We start from the raw sequence: 23,947 nt of genomic DNA, 5'->3' as shown, positions 1-23,947 counted from the left end.
GATTAAAAGGGGATAAAACTTGAAATGAGCGTCACTGAGAATCAGTTTTCTCTCACTCAAATTTATCTGTTTAATGAAGTGCAAGATGCAGCTTGCAAAGAAGAAGGGAGCGGCCACTGTCTCGCTTTTTGATACTGGAAAAATTCGATCTGGATGTTCATGGAGACCAAGTTCCAACGTAATGTTCCCACTCAGGATCGAACCGGGGACTTTTTGCGTCTTAAACAAACGTGATAACCACTACCCTACAGAAACCGATGGCACTTTATGCATCAAATTGAGCAACTGAATGGTGTCCTCTCTCTGCTCGTACTTGGAATGTATTGTTTCAAGTCCAGCAAGAGATACAGACAGTGGCTGCTCCCCCTCATCTTTAAAAACTCTCAGGGTAGTGGGTTTGAGCCTCACGTTGGGCGAGTACCGTTTTAAACTTTTATGCTGCTTCCACCGGTGAGCCCCAGCTCTGACACTTCCCCCCGCCCCCTCCCTCCGTCTCACCGCGCACGATGGGGCCGCGCCCGGGCTGAATCTCTCCAATTATGTTTCCGCCACTGTGGCAGCTCGAAATGGTCCTTATCAACTCAAAAATGACACCCTAAGTGACTCCCACCATGATAAACTATCCCTCCTCATCCTTCTCAAATACAATATCTCACCGTGCTGTTATGCTGTTAGACTAGTTTCCTCTCTCTGCTCTTATTTGGAATGTGTTGCTTTTCTGTCTGACAACACTTAGTATCATCGTATTATGTTTTTCCACAAGAGGAGACCATTCGGCCCATCGTGCCAGTGCCGGGTCAAACACACGTCTTCGTTCAAAATTCGTTCAGAGATAGATTGAGTGCTTTGTTATCAGAAAATTGCCTGAACCCCCACAGTCGACAGCTTTCCTCCTCGCTCTCAACCACACGGCCTAATTTTGTGTCACGCCCAAATTTCTCAAGCATGCCCCCTCCGTTTAAGTCCAAATCGTTAATGTAAACCACAAAAAGCAAAGGTCCAACTTCCGAGCTCTGCGGCACCCCACTGGAAACAGCCTTCCAGCCGCAAAAACACCGGTTGACGATTACCCTTTGCTTCCTGCTACTGAGCCAATTTTGGATCCAACGAGCCACATTCCCTTGGATCCCATGGGCCTTCACTTTTTTGACCAATCTGCCATGTGGGAACTTTTCAAAAGCCTTGCTAAAATCCATGTAGACGACATCAATTGCGCTACCCTCATCCATCCTTCTTATCACCTCCTCGAAAAATTCAATCAGGTTAGTCAGACACAACTTCCCCTTAACAAATCCATGCTGACTGTCCTTGATTCGTCCGTGCCTTTCGAAGTGACAGTTGATCCTGTCCCTCAGAATTGATTCCAATAATTTGAAATGGAGTCTTTCTAATGCTTGCTGCAATAACAGATAAGGTGGTTTTAGATACGCAAGCCCGGCTAGCTCAGTCGGTAGAGCATGAGACTCTTAATCTCAGGGTCGTGGGTTTGTGCCCCACGTTGGGCGAGTACCATTTTAAACTTTTATGTTGCGTTCACTGGCCAACGATGCAGAATGAAACGTTAAATTTGACGTCAGGATGGCCGAGCGGTCTAAGGCGCTGCGTTCAGGTCGTAGTCTCTTCTGGAGGCGTGGGTTCGAATCCCACTTCTGACATTGCTTATTTTTACGAAGACGTGAAAATATTTTATTTGTGGATTGGGCTGCAGCTGATTTTTCGACCAAGTTGATTTGCTCCTCCCACAAAAACAACTGGCTTTGTGATGGATATGTGACTTGAGAAGTTTCAAACGGTGAAATGTTTGACATATTAATGACCTGGACAAAGAAATAGAACAGCAGTGGGAAACATTTAAAACGGTGATCAATGGAGTCCAGGAGAAATATATCCCACTAAAAAGCAAGAACAAACCAGCCAGAAATGACACACCAGGGATGAATAAAGAAACAAGGGCAAAATTGAAACTGAAGAAAAAGGCACACGCTAGACAATAAAGGAGAGAGGGGAAGTCTAAAGAACTATTAGAAAGGCAAAAAGGAATATCAAAAAAAGCAAAGTATTCGAGACACATCAACAGCCAAAGAAAGTTTAGGATAGGAATAGGGCGACTAAGGGATAGACACGACAAATTCTCAGGCAATGACAGCGAAATGGCAGAAATATTAAATAATCACTTTGCTTCAGTATTTACCAGGGAGACTGGTATTGTGGGCACGACAGTAGAAGAAGAGATATGTAAAGACATTTAAGATCGATAGGGGGAGATAGTTGATAAACTAATCAAACTTCGAGAGGAAATTTCCAGTTAGGAACCTAACCAGAGTTTCAAACCGCTCAGCCACGCTAATTTCCGTATTACTGTTCAGGAGCTTATTTCACTGGGACACGATTACTGCGCTCCATTTAGGGAGGCTACGTGAAAGGCGGAAATTGATCTATTAATAGAATCATAGAATAAGATAGCGCCATTCGGCCCATCGTGCCTGTGCCAGCTCTCTGAAAGAGCTGTCCAGTTAGTCCCACTCGCCTGCTGTTTCCCCATAACCCTGAAAATGTTTCCATCCAAGCGTTTATCCAATTCCCTTTTGAAAACTGTGAGTTAAGAAAAACAATATTGAAAGGGGTGCTGGGGCCTTTGCAGCGTCGATGTGGAGTGTGTGATGATTGAAGTTATCAAGATGGTTGCTTTACACATGGTATGTTGTGCAATCATCCTGAAATATCTTCAATATCCAATACAAATTGAATTGCAAACCTGACGGACCAACACTGGAAAACAAGTCGCGAGTGAACGCAAATCATCTGGGACCCGTTTTTAGCCTCACGGCACCTTAAATAAAGTGAAATAACTTTGCATTGAAAAGATTTGGAACTTGCATCTGTGCCTTTATCTGTTCCATTTCTTAAAGTTGCTGGCGTCTGATGATGGACACGCCTCTGCTCCCTCTATTGAACAAGAAAGGAGGTGTTTGACGTTGACGGGACCTGTTGGTTATGAGCTCATCCTTCACATTGAGTGTGTTCGCGTTCTTTGAAACAGCGTCAACTTTAGCCCAGCGGTGAACTTCGCAGCAACCAAGTTCATCACCGTCTCACCGCGGGCGCTGACTGCTGTGTTTATTGTTATTTCTTTCAGACCTAAATAAATAGTGTCCGTGATTTTAAACTTGCACGAAGTGATTTTTAGGTAGTCTCCTTTAAGTGTTTCAAAGGCGACCCCGAATTTATGACAGTCCGGCCATTTCACCAGCCGTGTTGAAAACAAAACATGTCTCTAACTTTCGCGTCTTTTTTCGAAAGGCAAAAAACATATTTCCCATGACCTCTGAAGGATGGACAAGTACATTTCAGAAAGGTGAAGCAAGTTCACCGAGCCTTTTAATCCGGAGTCAGACCTTTGCGCCACGCACTCTGAAGACAGGATCCTGGATGTTATTATATTTTTTGAATGTTTCTCAAACACCGTTTCATATATTGGTTGAATGGATGAGGCTGATCAAATCTTCGCCAGATCCCACCGGTAATGAGACAGTATTGGAAGCAGCCTTCACCCCCAATATCACGCTGGCATTCATCGCCTGCTCTCAGCGGACTGCATTAACAGGGCTTGGAGATATGGACTTTGTTCACATTTAATCAGCAATGTGAATCGTTCAATATTTAATCATTTTTAATGGGGACAACGTTTCAAAATATTTCCGCCCGGTTTCGAACCGGGGATTTTTCGCGTGTTAGGCGAATGTGATAACCACTACACTACGGAAACCTGACACCTCCAACCTCGTGATAGGGATACAACCCTTCAGCCAAACTAATTTCCGTATTACTGTCCAGGAGCTGATTTCACAGGGATACATTCACTGCGCTGTATTTAGGAAGGCTGCAGAGAAGGACAGGTGGAGATGGTCAGGCAGGGAATCTCAGAGCATCGCGCCGAAACAAACATTTCACTGTTTTTTTTTCATGTGCCTGATATCCGACCGCAGTGTAAATTATGGCGAATCAGGCATGCTCAGATGACATTGTTCACAGAGTGTTTTCTTGCAGCCAAATCACACATTAGAAAACATGAAATGAGATGAAGAGATCGGAGCCATTTAAAGTGCTCCCAGTTGCTGCTGATCAGGAATTAAAACATGGCACCGGCTTCAGGGCGATCAGAATGAGGCAATGAATCCAAAAGTGGGAAGAAAAAAGTGCAATTTTCGTCCCTGGGTGGGCTCGAACCACCAACCTTTCGGTTAACAGCCGAACGCGCTAACCGATTGCGCCACAGAGACCGGCTGGTCCTTTTTCTTGCAAGATACACTAAAGCAGCGTGTCACCGAGCCAAAGTTACATGTTGCAGCCACAGAAATGCAATTATCCACTATCAGTGTTACTTTTCCAGAAATAAAGGATGGGACATTGTTTGTGGAAACATGGGAACGGTCTGGTCTCGCTCAAAGCATCGATATCACCGCCAACCAGCTCTCCTGCAACCGGCGCGCCCAGCGGTGCTTTGTCTGTTAGTTAGTTGCACTGTGGGAGATCCTTCGCCACACTGACTGCAGCGGTTTAAAAAGCCGGCTCACCACCACCTTCTCAAGGGCTTTTTGGGATGGGCAATAAATGCCGGCCTCGCCAGCGACGCCCACATCCCATGAACGAATAAAAAGAAAATATTCTGAGCGTCCTGATGCTGATGTCAGGTTTTGATCCCTGATCTGCAGTAACTGGGAGCTGAAATATTAATTGTACCGAATGCAAACACTCCCTGATATATTTAACACTCTTACATGCCTTCCCTGCTGGCCTCGTCGTTCGGCTTCGGTGTTTTCATCACGGCGGCCTGGGTTGGGAATATGCTGTTACAAAAAAGAATTGCCAATTTTGTCGAATCACAGCAAACTTACGGCACAAAAGCAAGCCATTCGGCCCATCCTGTCCGCACCGGCCGGAAATGAGCTACCCAGCCGAATGCCACTTTCCAGCACTCGGTCTTTAACCTTGCAGGTTACGCCACTTCAAGTGCATATCCAAGTATTTTTTAAAATGTCACGAGGGATTCTGCCTCGACCACCCAGTCAGGCAGTGAGTTCCAGACCCCTACCACCCTCTGGGTGAAAAAAATTCTCCTCAGCTCCCCTTAAATCCTTCCACCAATCATTTAAAATCTATGCCTCCAAGTTATTAACCTCCCTGCTAAGGTAAATAGGTCCTTCGCCTCCACTCTGTCTGGGCCCTTCATAATTTTGTACACCTCAATTAAATCACCACTCAGCCTCCTCTGTTCCAAAGAAAACAACCCCTGACTATCCAATCTTTCCTCACAGCCAAAATTCTCCAGCCATGGCAACCTCCTCGTAAATCTCCTCTGTACCCTCTCTAGTGCAATCGCAGCTTTTTTGACCAGTCTGTCATTTGGGACCTTGTAAAAGCCTTGCTAAAATCCATGTAGACGACATCAAAGTACTCCAGGTGTGTTCTCACCAAAGCCCTATTTAATTGCAGCAAGACTCCCTTACTCTTATACTCCAACCTCCTTTCAAAAAGGCCAACATACCATTTTTCTTCCTAATTGATTGCTGTACCTGCATGTTAACTTTCTGTGATTTGTTTACAAGTTCACCAAACTCCCTCTGAATACCGACATTTATTGGACTCTCACCTTTTAAAAAATATTCTGCTTTTCTATTCTTCCAACCAAAGTGGACAATTTCACATTTTCCCACTTTATCCTCCAACTGCCACCTTCTTACCCAATCACTTAACCTGTCCACCTCCCTTTGCGTCCTCCTCACGGCTTACTTTCCAACCGACCTTTGTATCATCAGCAAACTTAGATACATTGCACTCGGTCCCCTCATCTCAGTCATTAATATAGATTGTAAACAGCAATTGCAACTTAAATTGTCCGCCCAGGATCGAAAGCAGGGCCGTTCGCGTGTAAAGCGAACTGGTAACCGCTGCTGACTTATACTGGGCAGAGGGGAACTGACCAGTCACCTCTCTCTGCTCTGATTGGGACATTTTTACTTCTCTTTAAACAACATCTCTCCTGTCCCACACTAAAATCATGGACCAGAATCATAGACTATTACAGCACAGAAGGAGGCCATTCGGCCGTGTTGCCGTGCCTACTCTTTGAAAGAGCTGTCCAATTTAGTCCAAAAAACCAGCCTTTTCCCCGTAACCTTGCAAATCAGTCCTCTTCAAGTACCTGTCCAATTGCCTTTTGAAAGTTCCTATGAAAGCTGCTTCCACCACCCTTTCAGGGAGTGGCTACCAGATCGTAACAACACTCTGTGTGAAAAAAAAAATCTCCTCATTTCCCCTCTAGTCCTAAAAGCTCACAATCCTTCTCCACGGATGCCTTTTTACAAACATTTCATTCATCAAAACCAAACAAGATACTCTGGAAAATGTCTTCATTTTCAAGTAATTAATGTTCCGAAGGAGCTCCCTAATTTCCCTCCCCTTTATGAATCAGATCATTCTCATCCGGATCTTTTTCCACATGAACCGGCCTCCCCTCCCAGGGGCTGAGTTCAGAATCTTCGAAGGATACAGCTCAGAAGCAGGCCATTCGGGCCATCGCGCCCGTGCCTTATCCAACAAACCATGTACCAGATTCTCCTGAATTCCAGGGTGTGGAACGAAAGCGAACAACAAAAGCCCTGACATTCGACCGTGGAGGTACAGGCAATTCTGTGACAAACCGGTTTGTCTTTTTCCCGGTTTTTCCCTGTCTATCTGACTGCGTTTATCTCTGTGCGTGTGGAGCTGCAGGCTGATTTTGAATTCATAAGTGTGTTTGTGTATGTTTCGTGCAATAAATAAATGAGTGAATCAGACGCTTCTCTCCCTGACACTGGGGAACTAGTGAGGCAGAATTCAGAGCAGGGTTCTGTTTATTGTGAAAAAGGGAATGCAATATGAATTCCGGAATTATTCAGAATTCTACCAGCGCTAAAATCAAATGCGACCCCCGCCGTGATTTAAATACGCAGCTTTCTGATTTAGATTCAGACGCGCTAACGTTGCGCTACGAGGTCTGATGGTAGCGATCGGGTTATTTACCTTTATGAAAGTTTCTCATGCACCATTTCATTTATTTCAGATTTCCAAATCCCGCCCACTCCCACCGGGTATCAGGCAGCCACAGAAGCAGCCTTCACCTGTCCGCGGCAGCATGACTGCAGCAAATCCAATGACACACACCCGGAACCCAGAATCATCACATCACAGGAAAGGAACTGCTCAAAATACATAACAGGAAGGGCAGCATCTGAAAAAACGCTGAGACTTTCGGTGTTTGGACTTTGTTCAGGACTGCTAACAGGACGGTGTGAAAATTTAAACTATGGATGTGTATAAATGGATGTCATGCTTCTTTATAAATTGAGTGTTGAAGTTATGTGTGCCATTTATAAATTTATTTTGATTATTTTTACAATATGATATATCTTGTTATAAATATATATGATTGCACCTGTGACACTTATAAATACATTTGGGTGTAACTGCTTGGTGGTTATCATTATATCTCTGTGTATCTGTGTTATGTATTTGTGTGTAATGAAAAGTAAGACATAGAGAAATAAATCTCCAGAAAATACATTTACAATATATACCCCACAAAAAAGGAATAACTAAAAGATATATCTAAATAGATTTGTAAGCAGCAGTCATGAAATGCATTTACATCTTACAAATCAGAAATATATTTTCAATCTAACACGGCTGCAGCCCAATATATTTATAACCATCTGTTGACAATGTATAAGTCGGGTTTATGGTTATCGAGTGGTTAGAATTCGGCGCTTTCAGCACTATGGCCCGGGTTTGATTCCCGGTCAGCGCATTTGTTTTTACAAAACAGTTCACTTAATTACGCAAAATTATACAAGTCTCTTAGATGATTCTTTCAATTACCATTAATAAACCCACAACTTTCTGGTTCACACTGAACGAAATGCTAACAAGTTTGCCGAGTAAATGTCGAAACGACGCGAACTTCTCTGACTTTCATCCCTTCTCATTTTACGCACTTTATTTTTGGAGTCTGCTTCAAAGTGTTCAGTGGTGATGAGACGAGGAATCTGGTGCAGCCGTTGTTGAATGTGAAAGGATTGCAGCCCAATTTACACGAGAGAAAGCTCGTGCCTGGAGGTTTGTGAGGAGCAAGTTCCAGCAAATTGTTTCTGTCCCGGGATTAAACCGGGAGTTTTTCGCGTGTGACGCCAACATGATAACCATTACACCACGAAAACACCTATTTAGTCCAGCCCAGGTCAGATGGAAGTGTTAAGGGAGAAAGTGAACTGCTGACTCCCACTTCTGGGGGATGTCCCAAAGCGCTTCATAGAGGTGTAATCAAAAACATGGAATCATGGAATCGCAGGAGTCCATTCGGCCCATCGTGCGTTGGCCAGCTCTTTAAAATAAATGGTGCAATTTTAAAGGGGGTGCAGGAACAGAGAGACCTGAGGGTATACGTACACAAATCTTTGAAGGTGGCAGGACAAGTTGAAGAGATTGTAAACGAAAACGTATTCGGAATCGTTGACTTTATTAATAGAGGCATAGAGTACAAAAGCAAGGAACTTATGCTGAACCTTTATAAATCACTGGTTAGACCCCAGCTGGCCATCACACAATTCTGCCCACCACACTTTAGGAAGGATGTCAAGGCCTTGGAGAGGGTGCAGAGGTGATTTACTAGAATGGTGCCAGGGATGAGGGATTGCAGTGAGGTGGAGAGACTGGAGAAGCTGGGGTTGTTCTCCTTAGAGCAGAGACGGTTAAGGGGAGATTTAACAGGGGTCTTCAAAATCATGAACGGTTTTGATAGAATAAATAAGGAGAAACTATTTCCAGTGCCAGAAAGAATGGTAACCAGAGGACACAGATTTAAGGTAATTGGCAACAGAGGTGAGATGAGGAGAATGTTATTACGCAGCGAATTGTCATGATCTGGAATGCACTGCCTGAAAGGTTGGTGGAAACAAATTCAATAATAACATTCAAAGGGGAACTGGATAAATACTTGAAGGGGAAAATTTTGCAGGGCTATGGGGAAAGGGAAGGGGAGCGGGTCTAATTGGATAGCTCTTTCAAAGAGTTGGCGCAGGCACGATGGACTGAATGGCCTCCTTCTGTGATGTTTCCATGCTGTGATTCTATGTTATGGAGGATTTTCTGATGCAGTGGATATTCGGGGCAGAGGACCAAGTGGGGATTGAACTCGACGGCAAGTGTATACAGTTCGTTCAAAGGGCTGAAGCCGACGGTTTCATTCCTCCCGTCGTTTAGCAGCAGGAAATTACTCGGCCATGCAGGCGACTTTTTTTGTCTTCATTCATGGGATGTGGGTGTCAATGGCAAGGTCAGCATTTATTGCCCATCCCTAATTGCTCTTGAGAAGGTGCTGGTGAGTCGCCTTCGTGAACTGCACCTTTCATTGACTGTGTCATTGACATTTTCTGGATAGAGAGAAACTATTTCCGCTGGTTGGGGATTCTAGGACTTGGGGGCACAGTCCAAAAATTAGAGCTACATCTTTCAGGAGTGAGATTTGAAAACATTTCCACACACAAAGGATGGAACAAGTTTGGAACTCTCTTTCACTAACGGCAATTGATGTTTGCTTAATTGCAAATTTTAAATCTGAGATCGATAGCTTTTTGCCAAAAGAACGTATGAAGGGATAAGGGCCAAAGGCAGGTATATGGAGTTCGATCACAGTTCAGCCATGATCTTATCAAATGGCGGAGCGGACTCGAGGGGCTGAATGGCCTACTCTAATTCCGATGGTACATTTCCCCAAGTGTCTGCTCTCTCCATAGTTGCGACCTTGTGTTTAAAGCATATTTTCGTTTAAAGGTTGGTTTAGGGATGAGCCGGTGGGCGTCAAAACGTGCCGTGGATCGAGACCGGGTTGGTTATTGCGGGAAGAGCAAATCAACTGGGCCGAAAAATCAACTGCAGCTCAAGCAAGAAATAAAATAGGAGTCAAAGTAACCAATGTCGGAAGTGGGAAGGAGACTGCGACCTGAAAGCAGTGCCTTAGACCGCTCGGCCATCCTGACGGATAAATAGCACTTTGCCTCGCCACCCTTTCCACATTGAGACCCCCCCGGAGAAAGGTTCATTCACTCGAGTGCTTGGTGATATAAATGATGCTGGAAAGGCTCGGTGAGCGGGATGCCACCTCCCCGGGTTTTCCTGAGCCTATTGTACTTTATTCCTATTTAATGACGGGAATATTCGCAATCAGTAGCCAAAAAGGATTAAAAGCTGAATCACAGAGAAATGGAAATCCTCGTTAAATCTGATAATGCTGTAAGTAAAACTCGCTGGTGGTCCAGTGGTTAAGATTCGCCGCTTTTACCACTGCGGCCGGGGTGCGATTTCCAGCCAGAAGAGCAACTTTTGAACACTTGTTATATTAATCGCATGGAAGAAAAAAAAAACAATATTTTTGTTATTCACCATTAATTAACCGATAACGTTATTTTGCAGAATGAAAGGCCACTGAGGGATGTTGGAAAAGTTTAATAATGTCTTTTGTGCGATGAACTTTTTATTCCTTCTCATTTTACACACTGCATTTTGAAGGGCTCCGTTTAAAATGTTCAGTGCTCGTGAGACCACGAATTTGTGTCGAACTGAACAAAACAGGCTCTTTCACAGAGGACAGAAAAATCTGCCCCAAAATAATGTTCCCGCCCGGGATTGAACCGGGAACCTTTCGCGTGTGAGGCGAACGTGATAACCACTACACTACGGAAACCTCTGATCTGGTTACCAGCCAGAAGTTAGAATGATTGTATTGATTCTCATTCATAACTATTCACTTGATCGAAGTTGCACAAGTCACAAAAGAAAAATGTTCATTTCAAAGTTATTAAACTCCCAAATGTGGCCTGTCTTGTTTGGACAGGGGTTGACCCTGACGTCACAGCCTCAACAAAGCATTTTCTCAACATTTCCATTGGGAACAGGAGGAGGCCATTCAGCCCATTGAACCTGTTCCGCCCTTCAATTAGATCAGAGATGATCTGAACCTCAAATCAATTTATCCGCCTTTGCTCGCTATCCCTCGATACCCTTACCCAACAAAAATCTATCGATCTCAGTCTTGAAAGCTTCAATTGACCCCCAGCATCCACAGCCTTTTGGGGGACAGAGTTCCAGACTTCTACTGCCCTTTGTGTAAAAAAGTGCTTCCTGATTTCGAACCTGAATAGCATGGTTCTAATTTTAAGATTATGTCCCCCTCGTTCTTGATTCCCCAGAGGAAATTGATTCTCTCTCTCTATTCTATCGAATAATTTGAACATGTTAAACACCTCGCTCAGACCGCCCCTCAATCTTCGATACTCGAGGGAAGACGAGCCCAATCTATGCAGCCTGTCCTCATAATTCAACCTTTTTAGCCCCGGTAACATTCTGGTGAATCTGCTCTGCAACCCCTCCAAGGCCAATCTATCCTTCCTGAGGTGCAGTGTCCAAAACTGAACGCAGTTACTCCAGACGCAGTCCAACCAGAGCTTTATATAACTGGAACATAACTTCCACTTCTTGATATTCCAGCCCCCTGAGATAAAGGCTAACGCTCCGTTAGCCTTTTAAATTATTTTTGGACCCGTCCGTTAGCTTTTACTGATTTATGTAAATGAACCTTTAATTCTCTCTGCTTCTCCACAGTTCCGAGCTTCTTACCATTTGGTAAATACCCTGACCATCGGTCCAAAGTGGATTACCCCGCATTGAACTCCATCTGCCATAGTTTCTCCCACTCACTTAATCTATCAATGTCCCTTTGCAACTTTTCACTCGCATCCACACTACTTACTGTACCACCCAACTTAGTGTCATCAGCAAACTTGGATATACGACTCTCTGTTCCTTCATCTAAGTCATTGATAAATATGGTGACAAGCTGAGACCCCAGTTACAGATCCCTGGGGGACACCATTAGTCGCATCCTGCCAATTGGAGTATGTACCCATTATCCCTACTCTCTGTCTCCCATCTCCGAACCAATTCTCTACCCATGTCAATACATTGCCTCAAGATCCATGTGTTTTCATTTTTGCCAATAGTCTCATGTGTGGAACCTTATCAAATGCCTGCCGGAATTCCATATAAATAATATCATAGGAACATGGGGACAGGAGTAGGCCATTCAGCCCCTCGTTCCTGCTCTGCCATTTGATATGATCATGGCTGATCTGTGATCTAACTCCATAAACCCGCCTTTGGCCCATATCCCTTAATACCTTTCATTGCCAAAAAGCTATCTATCTCAGATCTAAATTTAGCAACTGAGCTAGTATCAATTGCCGTTTGTAGAAGAGAGTTTCAAACTTCTACGACCCTTTGTGTGTAGAAATGTTTTCTAATCTTGCTCCTGAAAGGTCCGGCTCTAATTTTTAGACAAAATGGTGGCAAGTTCGCGGGACATCTTGGACAAAATGGCGGCAAGTCCTTCACGGCTGCTGCACAGGGAAAGGAGGAGGCCATACAGCCCATCAAGCCCGTTTCATCGTTACTGAAGGCCGATCATCCCCTCAAGCCTGTTACATAGAATCAAGAAGAGGCCATTCAGCCCATCGAGCCTGTTATACAGGAACTGAAGGCCATTCAGCCCTTCGAGCCTGTTATACAAGAACTAGACACCAATCAACCGTTCAACCCTGTCAGGTAGCAAAAGGAGGAGGCCATTCAGCCCCTGGAGCACCTTGCACCAGATCTGGTGGCCAATCAGCCCCTCAATCCTGTTACATAGGAACAGGAGGAGGCCACTCTGCCCCTCGAGCGTGTTAACGGGAACTGAAGGCCATCCAGCCCCTCGAGCCCATTACAACGGAACTGGAGGCCAGACAGACCCTCAAGCCTATGACATAGGAACAGGAGGAGGCTATTCAGCCCTTCGAGCCTGTTATACAGGAACTAGACGCCAACCAACCATTCAGGCCTGTCAGATATCAACAGGAGGAGGCCATTCAGCCCCGAGCCCATTACACCAGACCTGGAGGCCAATCAGCCCCTCAAGCCTGTTGCATAGGAACAGCAGCAGGCCATTCAGCCCCTCGAGCATGTTATACGGGAACTGAAGGCCATTCAGCACCTCGAGCCTATTACACTGGAATAGGACTCGGCCATTAAGCCCCTCGAGCTTGTTGCAATGGAACAGAAGGAGGCCATTCAGTCCTTCTAGACTGTTATACAGGATCTGGACGCCTTTCAGCCCCTCACGCATGTTACATAGGAACAAGATGAGTCCATTCAGCCCCTCGAGCATGTTACATAGGAACAAGAGGAGTCCATTCAGCCACACGAGCCTGTTACACAGGAACAGGAGTGGACAATTCAGCTCCTCAACCTGTTCTGCCATTCAATTAGATCATGGCTGATCTGTATCTTAACTCCAACTACCCGCCTTGGTTCCTTGATCCTCAATAACCTTGCGGAACAAAAGTCTATCAATCTCCGTTTTGAAATTTCGGATTGACCCCAGCCTCAACAGACTTTTGTGGGAGAGAATTCCAGATTTCCACTACCCTTTTGTGAAGAAGAACTTCCTACCATCACCCCTGGGCGGCCGAGCTCTAATTTTAAGGTTATGCCCCTTTGTTCTAGACTCCGCCAACAGAGGAAGTAGTTTCTCTCTATCTACCCTATCAACTCCTTTCATCATCTTAAACACCTCAATTCAATCACACCTTAATCTTCTATATTCAGGGGAATACTAGCCTTGATAATTCAACCTGTCCTCATAATTTAAAGCTTTTAGACCCATTATCATTCTGTTGCATCTGTGCTGCAGCCCTTCCAAGGCCAATATATCCTTCCTGAGGGTCAGTGCCCAGAACTGAATGCAGCCCTCCAGATGGGGTCTAACCAGAGCTCTGTACAGCTGGAACATAACTTCCACCCCTTTATATTCCAGCCCTCTTGAAATAAAGGCCGACATTCTATTAGCCTTGTTAATTATTTTTGCAAATGTCCACTAGCTTTTAATCATCTCTGCACTTGGACCCCTAAATCTCTCTGCTCCCCCACAGTTTCGAGCTCCTCACCATTTAGAAAACACTCTGATCTATCTTTCTTAGATCCGAAGTGGATGACGTCACATTTCCCGACATTGAACTCCATTTGCCACAGTTTTGCCCACTCATATAATCTCTCAATGTCCTGGGAATGCTCGGTGCTTTTGTTTGGTTGGAGAATGCTTTATATCAGTTCATTATTTTAAAAAGATCACAATTGATTTTTATTTTGTACAGTTTGAACAAGACCATTATTCCCCGATCAGTAAAATATCCGTGTTTTTCAGATAATGGAGACAGTTCAGATATATTTGCCTTTTTGTCTACTTTAATGAAGTGAAATTTTGCTGATTTAAAATCAGCTGTATTTCTAAGCTTGAAAAGCAGCTCGTCTGTTAGGTGAGGCTTCACTCTCAATGTCTCAGTGTTTCCACTTGTCCTGATATCAATGTAACATTTGAAGGGCTCCAGGTAATGAACAGTGAAACCCCTTCAGATTATCTCAGCCCACTCGTTCTATCCAGTGCCGAATAGTGCCTGCTCTTCAGAGGGTGACAGATTCACACTACACTGGAGCTTGTTTTAGACTTTAACTGACAAACAAATTGATGAAACATTAAGAGAATAAACAGAATAGTAGCAGTAAGACAACAGTTTTACTGTAAAGCTCAACCAGGTCCTTATTGGAAAATAAAAAATAATAAATAATTCAAAATACTATACGAAACTGTGACCGAACTTTCGAACATCCTGGTTCTTTGTTGTCTTTTTCTCACAAACTATGGAAGCTGTCGACTTGATTAACATTCTCAGAGATTCCAAACAGACTCACCAGTTTGAAAAAGACAGGCTGATAAATGCCTTCAAAACAGTGACTGGGAGCCAGTCATTTTAAGCAATGGTCTGTTTAATTCAAAAGAAGCTGCCAATCAAAACTGTACGAGGAGAAATGACCCCGGAGGTTTGTATCTGAATCAAATGTTTGACTTTGTGAGTTCAGGCTGCCGTTGAGAGGTGCAGCCTGCCTTTCAGAGGTGCAAACCACTCACGCAATATCGGGGGCCCCCCTGCTGGTGAGAAGCCGCTGAACAGCGCAGGCAGGCCTGACTGCTCGCAGGAATCCGATAAATCACCAGGCAGCACCAATCTCACGGACTGTCTGCATCTCAACGACCGGGTGCAGGTTAATCACGTGGAGGTTTATCGACCATCGCGCCCGGATTCGGGGGTTATCGAATTTAACCCCGTACATATCTTTATACATATATATTACATGGAATACAGCACGGCACAGAAACAGGCCATTCGGCCCAACTGGGTAAATAAGTATCCCATCGAGTCCCCACAGTGTGACTAAGTGATTCCACACTGCACCCAGTGATAGTGTCCCAGTGATCCACAGTGCACCCAGTGATAGTGTCCCATTGATCCACAGTGTCCCAGTGATCCACACTGCACCCAGTGATAGTGCCCCATTGATCCACAGTGTCCCAGCGATCTAGTGCACCCAGTGATCCCAAAGTGAACACAGAGTGACCCGGTGATCCAGCTGCACACCCACTGATAATGCCACAATGCTCCCTAATTGATCCCAGTGATCCCACAGTGCAGTCAGAGGTCCCACAGTGCAGTCAGAGGTCCCAGTATCCCAGTTCACTGCATTTGTGTAAACGTTTGAGACTGTCTTTATATACAACAACTTGCGTGTATAAAATAACATGTCTATATACATATATATATAATATTTCTACATGTCTATATATATATATATATATATATGTACATATATAATATTTCTATATTACTTAGAATGGGTAAAGTAGTTTCTCCTGTCACCCCATGAAGCTGAAACAAAATGGTGGCCATTAAGGCGGCCATCTTAAACAACATGGCCGCCAGTGTCCCAGTGATGCCACAGGAAGCCAATGATCCCACAATGTCCCACTGATCCCACAATGTCCCACTGATCCCACAATGTCCCACTGATCCCACAATGTCCCACTGATCCCACAGTGTCCCACTGATCCCACAATGTCCCACTGATCCCACAGTGTCCCACTGATCCCACAATGTCCCACTGATCCCACAATGTCCCACTGATCCCACAATGTCCCAGTGATCCCACAATGTCCCACTGATCCCACAATGTCCCACTGATCCCACAATGTCCCACTGATCCCACAATGTCCCACTGATCCCACAATGTCCCACTGATCCCACAATGTCCCAGTGATCCCACAGTGTCCCACTGATCCCACAGTGGCCCACTGATCCCACAATGTCCCACTGATCCCACAATGTCCCACTGATCCCACAATGTCCCACTGATCCCACAATGTCCCACTGATCCCACAATGTCCCACTGATCCCACAGTGTCCCACTGATCCCACAATGTCCCACTGATCCCACAATGTCCCACTGATCCCACAATGTCCCACTGATCCCACAATGTCCCACTGATCCCACAGTGGCCCACTGATCCCACAATGTCCCACTGATCCCACAATGTCCCACTGATCCCACAATGTCCCACTGATCCCACAATGTCCCACTGATCCCACAATGTCCCACTGATCCCACAATGTCCCACTGATCCCACAATGTCCCACTGATCCCACAATGTCCCACTGATCCCACAATGTCCCACTGATCCCACAATGTCCCACTGATCCCACAATGTCCCACTGATCCCACAATGTCCCACTGATCCCACAGTGTCCCACTGATCCCACAATGTCCCACTGATCCCACAATGTCCCACTGATCCCACAGTGGCCCACTGATCCCACAGTGTCCCACTGATCCCACAATGTCCCACTGATCCCACAATGTCCCACTGATCCCACAGTGTCCCACTGATCCCACAGTGTCCCACTGATCCCACAATGTCCCACTGATCCCACAATGTCCCAGTGATCCCACAATGTCCCACTGATCCCACAATGTCCCAGTGATCCCACAATGTCCCACTGATCCCACAATGTCCCACTGATCCCACAATGTCCCACTGATCCCACAATGTCCCACTGATCCCACAGTGGCCCACTGATCCCACAATGTCCCACTGATCCCACAATGTCCCACTGATCCCACAATGTCCCACTGATCCCACAATGTCCCACTGATCCCACAATGTCCCACTGATCCCACAATGACCCACTGATCCCACAATGTCCCACTGATCCCACAATGTCCCACTGATCCCACAGTGGCCCACTGATCCCACAATGTCCCACTGATCCCACAGTGTCCCACTGATCCCACAATGTCCCACTGATCCCACAGTGGCCCAGTGATCCCACAATGTCCCACTGATCCCACAATGTCCCACTGATCCCACAATGTCCCACTGATCCCACAATGTCCCACTGATCCCACAATGTCCCACTGATCCCACAATGTCCCACTGATCCCACAATGTCCCACTGATCCCACAATGTCCCACTGATCCCACAATGTCCCAGTGATGCCACAATGTCCCACTGATCCCACAATGTCCCACTGATCCCACAATGTCCCACTGATCCCACAATGTCCCACTGATCCCACAATGTCCCACTGATCCCACAGTGGCCCACTGATCCCACAATGTCCCACTGATCCCACAATGTCCCACTGATCCCACAATGTCCCACTGATCCCACAATGTCCCACTGATCCCACAATGTCCCACTGATCCCACAATGTCCCACTGATCCCACAATGTCCCACTGATCCCACAATGTCCCACTGATCCCACAGTGTCCCACTGATCCCACAATGTCCCACTGATCCCACAATGTCCCACTGATCCCACAATGTCCCACTGATCCCACAATGTCCCACTGATCCCACAGTGTCCCACTGATCCCACAATGTCCCACTGATCCCACAATGTCCCACTGATCCCACAATGTCCCACTGATCCCACAATGTCCCACTGATCCCACAATGTCCCACTGATCCCACAATGTCCCACTGATCCCACAATGTCCCACTGATCCCACAGTGTCCCACTGATCCCACAATGTCCCACTGATCCCACAATGTCCCACTGATCCCACAATGTCCCACTGATCCCACAATGTCCCACTGATCCCACAGTGTCCCACTGATCCCAAAATGTCCCACTGATCCCACAATGTCCCACTGATCCCACAATGTCCCACTGATCCCACAATGTCCCACTGATCCCACAATGTCCCACTGATCCCACAATGTCCCACTGATCCCACAATGTCCCAATGATCCCACAGTGTCCCACTGATCCCACAATGTCCCACTGATCCCACAATGTCCCACTGATCCCACAATGTCCCACTGATCCCACAATGTCCCACTGATCCCACAATGTCCCACTGATCCCACAATGTCCCACTGATCCCACAATGTCCCACTGATCCCACAATGTCCCACTGATCCCACAATGTCCCACTGATCCCACAATGTCCCACTGATCCCACAATGTCCCACTGATCCCACAGTGTCCCACTGATCCCACAGTGTCCCACTGATCCCACAATGTCCCACTGATCCCACAATGTCCCACTGATCCCACAGTGTCCCACTGATCCCACAGTGTCCCACTGATCCCACAGTGTCCCACTGATCCCACAATGTCCCACTGATCCCACAGTGTCCCACTGATCCCACAGTGTCCCACTGATCCCACAGTGTCCCACTGATCCCACAATGTCCCACTGATCCCACAATGTCCCACTGATCCCACAATGTCCCACTGATCCCACAGTGTCCCACTGATCCCACAATGTCCCACTGATCCCACAATGTCCCACTGATCCCACAGTGGCCCACTGATCCCACAATGTCCCACTGATCCCACAATGTCCCACTGATCCCACAATGTCCCACTGATCCCACAATGTCCCACTGATCCCACAATGTCCCACTGATCCCACAATGTCCCACTGATCCCACAATGTCCCAGTGATCCCACAATGTCCCACTGATCCCACAGTGTCCCACTGATCCCACAGTGTCCCACTGATCCCACAATGTCCCACTGATCCCACAATGTCCCACTGATCCCACAATGTCCCACTGATCCCACAATGTCCCACTGATCCCACAATGTCCCACTGATCCCACAATGTCCCACTGATCCCATAGTGTCCCACTGATCCCACAGTGTCCCACTGATCCCACAATGTCCCACTGATCCCACAATGTCCCACTGATCCCACAGTGTCCCACTGATCCCACAATGTCCCACTGATCCCACAATGTCCCAGTGATCCCACAATGTCCCACTGATCCCACAGTGTCCCACTGATCCCACAGTGTCCCACTGATCCCACAGTGTCCCACTGATCCCACAATGTCCCACTGATCCCACAATGTCCCACTGATCCCACAATGTCCCACTGATCCCACAGTGTCCCACTGATCCCACAGTGTCCCACTGATCCCACAATGTCCCACTGATCCCACAATGTCCCACTGATCCCACAATGTCCCACTGATCCCACAATGTCCCACTGATCCCACAGTGTCCCACTGATCCCACAATGTCCCACTGATCCCACAATGTCCCACTGATACCACAATGTCTCACTGATCCCACAATGTCCCACTGATCCCACAATGTCCCACTGATCCCACAATGTCCCACTGATCCCACAGTGTCCCACTGATCCCACAATGTCCCACTGATCCCACAATGTCCCACTGATCCCACAATGTCCCACTGATCCCACAATGTCCCACTGATCCCACAGTGTCCCACTGATCCCACAATGTCCCACTGATCCCACAATGTCCCACTGATCCCACAATGTCCCACTGATCCCACAATGTCCCACTGATCCCACAATGTCCCACTGATCCCACAGTGTCCCACTGATCCCACAATGTCCCACTGATCCCACAATGTCCCACTGATCCCACAATGTCCCACTGATACCACAATGTCTCACTGATCCCACAATGTCCCACTGATCCCACAATGTCCCACTGATCCCACAATGTCCCACTGATCCTACAGTGGCCCAGTGATCCCACAATGTCCCAGTGAACCTGCAGTATGCCACTGATCCCATAGCAACCCATGATCGCACAGTGCTCCCAGTGATCCCACAGTGACCCAGACACAATTCACGTGAGCCTGTGGTGAAGGCCTCGATCAGTCCCCTGTAGAGAGAAAGCTTCTTGTCCAAGGAATCCTCCTCCTCCCAAAAATTCTCTTTCCACAACTTCATGTTACAGCAATTCCACTAAAAAATCCTTTAATTGATTTTTAAAAATGGATTAAAAACAAAGCAAGCGAATAAAAAAGCACAGCAAGAGCCCAGAGCTCCCTCACACTCACTCACACACACACATTCACACTCACTCACTCACTCATTCCATGACACAGGCAGGCAATCTCTCAGCAAACACCACTGACAAAAAAAAATCCCAAGTTACAAAGCAGAGAATCTGAAGAAAAGAGTGAAAAGCTGGGACAGAGAGAAACAGAAAGACACTCGGGCAGACTGAAGAGCACATGTTGCTTCTCTCTCTCTCTAATACAAGTTTGCAGGGTTTTCTCTCCTGCTTTGCCACTCAATCCCTCACCCAACCCCTCCCCTAAAAGGTGCTGGTCTGTCTGCCTGTCCTTGGTTAATGTTCGCTGCAAGATTCAAATTGCCCCTGTGCTCATTTTCACTTCTGTTCCTGGAGCAGGGGACAAAAACCCTGGGCATTTTTTGCTACTTCGCCCTTTATGTTGCAGTTTGCAAAGGTGAACGAACTTTACCTTTGCTCTTTTCTCTTGTTTTAATTTGCAGTGGACAAAATTCCAGCAGTTTGTGATCAACTTACAGTTTGTGGCTTTTTCCAATCAGCCAAAGATTTCAAATAAATTCATGACATATAAAAGAGCCAAAGCAATTTTTAAAAAACCCAATAGACAGCAAGATCCCTCACTCAGTTACAGGGACAATCTCTCAGCAACATTCATTTACACAGAAACAAAGCCCAATTTATAAAGGAGAAGAATCGAAAGAGTAAAAGATTGAGAAACAGCTTTATCCACAACAACAACTTATATATATATATATATATATATATAAAAACATATGAAATAGAAGCAGGAGTAGGCCAATCGGCCCCTCGAGCCTGCTCCACCATTCAATAAGATCATGGCTGATCTGATCCTAACCTCAAATCTAAATTCATGTCCAATTTCCTGCCCGCTCCCCATTACCCCTAATTCCCTTTACTTCTAGGAAACTGTCTATTTCTGTTTTAAATTTATTTAATGATGTAGCTTCCACAGCTTCCTGGGGCAGCAAATTCCACAGACCTACTACCCTCTGAGTGAAGAAGTTTCTCCTCATCTCAGTTTTGAAAGAGCAGCCCCTTATTCTAAGATTATGCCCCCTAGTTCTAGTTTCACCCATCTTTGGGAACATCCTTACCGCATCCACCCGATCAAGACCCTTCACAATCTTATATGTTTCAATAAGATCGCCTCTCATTCTTCTGAACTCCAATGAGTAGAGTCCCAATCGACTCAACCTCTCCTCATATGTCCACCCCCTACAACAGCAAATTGTATACATATGTATATATATATATATATATATATATATGTGTGTATTATCAAAACTACTATTACAAGCATCCATGAGGGCTGTGGGGGAAAAGCAGAGCAGGAAATGGGAATGATTGAATCGCGCTTTCAAGGAGCTGGCACAGGCAGGGTGGGCTGAATGGACTCCTCTTGCACCGTGCCTGCTATCAAAATGTGAATCGATGAACAACAACTTCAACGCCATGAACCTGAAACAAAATAGCACCCGAAAGGCGGCCATCTTACTGAGGGGCAAGGTGAAGCTTGTTGTGATGAGGGACACAGAGAGGGATAATTTGCTTTTCCTGTTAAATCACTGTTGCACTATCGTTAAAAATACAAACTGAGTGAGAATGGCACGAGCTGGTGTTTAACATAAAGACAGCGGTGCAGTGAGGGAATTAAACATCAAAACGTGAACTTCTGCCAAAAAAATGAATTCACATTTGGTTATTTGGACTGAATGGTGACAGAAAAGGAGAGACCAGACATTCGGAGGAAAGGTCCAATCAACCATTTTTTGTAGAGAATGTAATTCTAGCTTCTATTAAATAAATCAGAGTAAAATTGGACTCAATCTGAATGTAGTTCTGATCTGGGATTTAATTCATTTCTCCATTATTCATATTTTTCTTTAATCTGAAATAATAACAGTATTTTAACAGTAACAGAACAGGAGAGAGCTGTGGGATCCTGTCCAGTTTATTAACACTGCAGAAGGGGTAAAAATACATATTATTTATTACAGAATCCAGCAGCTCACTGGGAAAGTAACACATGGTACAGATGGAGGAGCAAAAAGGTGGAAAGTGATTTTACACTTTAATTTGGAGCAATAACTTTTTATCTCCACACGGTTTAGTTTTACATTTAACTAATGGGCTCTTTATCCTAAACAAACTGCAGGCACAAACCATGGCTTTATAAAGAAAACAATCATTTATTATTAATTCAATAGAAAAAAATGACATTAGAATTTAAACATCATCTTGGGTTTATGCCCGATTTAGAATTGCTTTCGCAAAAATTAAACAACACATTCTCATAGACAAAGCCCAAAACGAAAGTTTTAGACTTGCCGAGAAGATTCCAGGTATTTTGATGGATACCGTTGTAGAATAGTTTGACTTTCTCTGGTGGACAGGTCATCTGCTTCACAGGCAATCTGTAAACCTGCATCGAGGCATCAAGCTGGGAGGTAGCGAGCAGTCAGGAAGATTCCAGGTGAGGTGTTGCTGACAGGAAGCTAAAGGTGATGTTGGAGCAGTTATGGTGGATCTGTGTCTCTCTCCACTCAACTTCTGCCCAAGTTTTTAAGACCGTTTTTACAGAGAATCACACCTCTGGGACGGTGGCTTCTCAACAACAGGTTCCGACAAATACAACCCAAGATTGATTGAAACTTCACTTGTTTTCTCTCAGTGTCCACAACGTCACCAAGTTAAGTCGGCAGGAGTTCAAACGACCTCTCGCCCTCCTGGAATCGTTCTTGTTGCTATGGTGATCTATCCTCTGCTGTGTGATATTTTACAATGTGTCATTAATAATCCTTCTAACAGTCCTTCCACCTTTTAAGCGTCCTTTTCCTTCAGATATGCTGAAGCTGATTTAGTCTCAGGCTTTCGATTATCAGATGAATTTTTACTACACAGAGCAGCTGGGAAACTCCTGCAGTAAGTAATGGTCAGGGTCAGGTACACAAGGCTGAGTGAATTTATTGTGCAGCTCAAGGCATCACCTTGAGAAATGTCAAAATTAAATCCACAAGAGTGTTAGCCCAGAACAAACATGAACTGTCTGACCTGCTTCATCTGCGGCTCTTCTGCTGGTCAGCACTCTCACACACTCCAGGCTGATTACATAGTTATTTTTGTCCGTACTTCATTGTGTCTGTTCTCTGTTTATGTCGTTTGTCTCTATTTATTTTCTGTGTGTTTTTCTATCTTGTTATTTCCACTTCTACTTCCACCACTTTGCAATTCTTTGTCAGTCTCTCTCTCTCGTTCCATCCATGTCTGCTTGCTCTCTCTCATTATATATATATATATATATATATATGCTTTCTTTCACTCTTTCTTTCTCTCTTTATTTTTTCTCTCCAGTCTAACAAACTCACTTTATTTATCTCCAGCTCTGTGTACCTCTGTCTCTACCCCTCTTTGGTTCCATCTCCCTCTCTTTGTCACAGACCCTCTCCCCTTTATGTGAACCTGTTTTAATTTTCTGCGCCATTTAATCATTATATTTATTTTGCCTTGTGTTCTCTGTCTCTGTCCACTCCTCTCTCCATCTCTCTCTCCTTCTGTCTTTCTCTGTCTCTCTCCCTGTCTTTCTGTATTTCTTACTCTC

At 45.4% G+C, this 23,947-nt stretch overlaps 5 non-coding genes across 5 annotated transcripts; 2 read left to right on the top strand and 3 right to left on the bottom strand.

Moving 5' to 3' along the window:
• The first annotated feature begins 1,432 nt into the window (after positions 1-1,432).
• On the top strand, positions 1,433-1,505 carry trnak-cuu (transfer RNA lysine (anticodon CUU)). Its single transcript has one exon. It is a non-coding gene; the product is annotated as a tRNA-Lys (tRNA).
• A 67-nt stretch (positions 1,506-1,572) lies between these two features.
• trnal-cag (transfer RNA leucine (anticodon CAG)) lies at positions 1,573-1,655 on the top strand. The gene has a single exon. It is a non-coding gene; the product is annotated as a tRNA-Leu (tRNA).
• Positions 1,656-3,693: 2,038 nt separating this feature from the next.
• On the bottom strand, positions 3,694-3,766 carry trnav-aac (transfer RNA valine (anticodon AAC)). Its single transcript has one exon. It is a non-coding gene; the product is annotated as a tRNA-Val (tRNA).
• A 440-nt stretch (positions 3,767-4,206) lies between these two features.
• Positions 4,207-4,280, bottom strand: trnan-guu (transfer RNA asparagine (anticodon GUU)). Its single transcript has one exon. It is a non-coding gene; the product is annotated as a tRNA-Asn (tRNA).
• Positions 4,281-10,704: 6,424 nt separating this feature from the next.
• trnav-cac (transfer RNA valine (anticodon CAC)) lies at positions 10,705-10,777 on the bottom strand. The gene has a single exon. It is a non-coding gene; the product is annotated as a tRNA-Val (tRNA).
• Between the last annotated feature and the right edge of the window lie 13,170 nt (positions 10,778-23,947).

This window comes from Heptranchias perlo, unplaced genomic scaffold (assembly GCF_035084215.1).
Source record: "Heptranchias perlo isolate sHepPer1 unplaced genomic scaffold, sHepPer1.hap1 HAP1_SCAFFOLD_50, whole genome shotgun sequence".
NCBI lineage: Eukaryota > Metazoa > Chordata > Chondrichthyes > Hexanchiformes > Hexanchidae > Heptranchias > Heptranchias perlo.
Note: the sequence above shows the minus strand (reverse complement) of the source record. Positions and strands in the feature narration are given on the sequence as shown.